Below are 2,988 nucleotides of genomic sequence, written 5' to 3' on the forward strand. Positions count from 1 at the left end.
TGTGTTTCCTTTCTGAGGCTGGGCGTTCTGGGATCGGGCTGCGGGGGGGGTTCGTACAAGCAGGGATGTGGGGGTGGGGGTTAATTGTAGGTGCTGGACATAGATGGATGTTCCCAAGGGGCCTGGAAAGTTCTGAAAGGTCAAGGGGTGGAAACACTTATATAGCCACTCAGAGGGTCTCTGGGCGCTAGGAATTTGGTCTTTTCCTGGTCCGAGCATCCTTGACAAACACACATTTCTTGAAATCCCAATGGAAGAACACAGAAAGGAGGGATGGGGCTAAGTGGCTTTTTTCTTTAATCCTACTACTGAATTCTCTTCAACTCAGGCCCATTTCTTCGGGAGGTTTGGACACATGTTCATCTACATGGCTAATAGAATGTGTAGTCATTGGCTAGTGGGAGTTAATGCTCTAAGAAAAGTAGTAATTAAGCTTCCAGCTGTCAGTAAGTAGCTTAACTCTCAGCCTTTGGGAAAATCTTCTCCTTGATTTTATGTGTTGGAGCCACATGCTGAAATGGAGGGCTTGCTCATTCAAAACCACAGTTGATTATTTAACGGGACTTGCCTTGCAGCTGTATCAAGTTGCAACCATACTTCCCCTTGAGTAAAGGAAAAAGCCAGGCCTGGCCAAGAGTCAGTTGGGCTGCTCTAGCTGGAGGGAGGTGAGCTCGCTTTCGTAATGCGTTTTGCGGCTGGTGCCTCCTTGACCTCAGGCTCTGACAGTCTCCTCTGTGCCTGAGAGGTTACTCTTTTCGCTGTTAAACCTTAAGGGCTAAAACCAGATGTCATGTTTTCCTTCAGGTTCTCACTTATTTATATGATTGGTAGCTGGCCAAGCAGAAGCAGGTCAGTCCCCTTGGTAGGTTCTAGGGTAGAGAGAGGATCTCCCCTAAAGGGAAAGCAGGGAGTGAGGTTGAAATCAGGAGAGAAGAGGCGAGAGGCTGAAGGCCAGAGGGGTTCCCCATTACACACCTTGAACAAGGTTTTTTAAAACCACTAAACTACGGCAGATTTTCTTCTGACAGGCTGTTTGCCTTGAGACACTCCCTGGATCATTTGCTTTCTGCCTTGCCTGTCTCTTTCTCTTACACACACATACATGTGCACATGTACACAGAGCGGCCCAGGAACACAAGCGTCCTTGAGTTGCTTGGGGCTGGGGTGTGCTGGGAATGCGGAGGTGAGAGGTCAGGCCTGAGGACTGATACCTCCAGGTGTATGGTGCCTCATAGGTCTTTTTTGTTTTAGTTTCTTGGGCTTGTGCCTTTTGTGATTTTAATTTCTTAATTTTAAGGCCCAAGGAGTGATTCCCAGATTTCTTTTACAGACTGAGTCGAGTGGGGCTGAGGTAGAGCATTATCTTGCATTCCTTTATCCCTATTATTTCTAGATCTCACACCCAAGAATAAGATATATCCCATTTGGCGCTTTCTGTACTCTTCTTTCTGACCTCAAAGCTCCATCTGTTTTGCAGACATACCTGCTTTGCCGAGTGCCGATGGTGGTTTCTGTACTGTTTCTGGCCAGTGGTAGGATCAGGGGCCATGTCTGTCTGAGCCACACTGATACAGTACCCAGTATTTTGCACAATGCTTGATATATAACATGTACAATAGAGTTGAATGAATCTTGGCCTAATTTAGAAAGATTAGGCTACTGGGCTTTTTTACTGGGAGCATGGGATAGGGTTGGGGGACATTAAATTATTGGTTCTTTTGTTATAACTCTCCCCTCTTGTGTGTGGCTTATTGATTTACATGGTATTGGTGGCAAAACTGTAGTTGTGTTGACTTCTTCCTTCAGCAGATGGACGGACCACCAGATTCCAAGGTCAGTGGTGTTAGCTGGAGGCTCCGGGTGAGACAAACTAGGCTACCACCTGGAAGTGATGTCTTAGAATCACCTGCGTCAGCATCAGCAAGGGCCCTGGTTAAAAATGCAGATGGCTTGGCCCCCATGCATATTCTCCCCCCTACCCCCCTGAGAATCCCTGGGATGGCCAAGAATCTCTAAAATTTGAGACATTCTTCCCTGAAGACTTGTATATGTAGGAGCTTTGGACGGTAATTATATCATCAAAGGGACCTTTCTCAGTGGTTAGGTTGAGAGGAGAGATGCCACTGGCAGTGGATGAGAAAATAGGTATTTTTCTGCTTAATATATTAGAGTCTTAAGCCATAAGGATATATGACATTGGCCCTGGTTGGATAACCCTATCAGTAGGCATGTTGAGGTCTGCACCTCCACCTTACTTCTTATCTGGGGTGTTCCCAGCACTGTAGGTGCTGGATTTGGGGAATTCCGAATGACTTTAATGTTTGTTCCAGCTCTTTGTGACCCCATGGACTGCAGCACGCCAGGCTCCCCTGTCCTTCAGTGTTTCCTGGAGTTTTCTCAAACTCGTGTCCACTGAGTCGGTGATGCCATCCAACAATCTTGTCCTCTGTCGTCCCCTTTCCTCTGTCATCCCCTTCTCCTGCCTTCAGTCTTCCCAGCGTCAGGGTCTTTTCCAGTGAGTTCCCAATGATTCGACTTTAATGTTAACCGGATTCAAATCAATTTAGGAAAGTCAAGAAAATAATTGCAAAATGACAGAAAACTGCTTTGGGGTGATTAACTTTTTTGCCTTTTTCCAGCAGTGTGACTGATTCCAATTGCTTGCAAGTTAGTTTTTTAGAAATGTCAGGGCAGCCAACTGGGCTCTGTACTGGGGCTGGTTTCCAAGTCTCCAGAACCCCCTGGGGCCCTCCTGGCCTGGCTCTTATTTCATGAGTGCTTTGTATCTGATGCCCATCAATTTTTTTTATTCCTTGGCTTTTGACATGAAGTTCATATACTTACTACTAGTCACACCAAATGATAGGGCCTTTAATAATTTGTGCCCTCATGAGCTGCAGCCAGCCATGCTTCTCTGTCCATGGGTTTTCCAGGCAGGAATACTGGAGTGGGCTGCCATGTTTCCTCCAGGGGGATTTATTTTTTAAG

At 46.5% G+C, this 2,988-nt stretch overlaps 1 protein-coding gene across 4 annotated transcripts in view; it reads left to right on the forward strand.

The window, feature by feature from the left end:
- The window catches only part of SORL1 (sortilin-related receptor, L(DLR class) A repeats containing), a 171,234-nt gene that overhangs the window by 42,788 nt on the left and 125,458 nt on the right, over positions 1-2,988 (forward strand). The gene's annotated exons all lie outside the window — the stretch shown is intronic.

Source organism: Bison bison, unplaced genomic scaffold, assembly GCF_000754665.1.
Source record: "Bison bison bison isolate TAMUID 2011002044 unplaced genomic scaffold, Bison_UMD1.0 scf7180017864518, whole genome shotgun sequence".
NCBI classification, from domain to species: domain Eukaryota; kingdom Metazoa; phylum Chordata; class Mammalia; order Artiodactyla; family Bovidae; genus Bison; species Bison bison.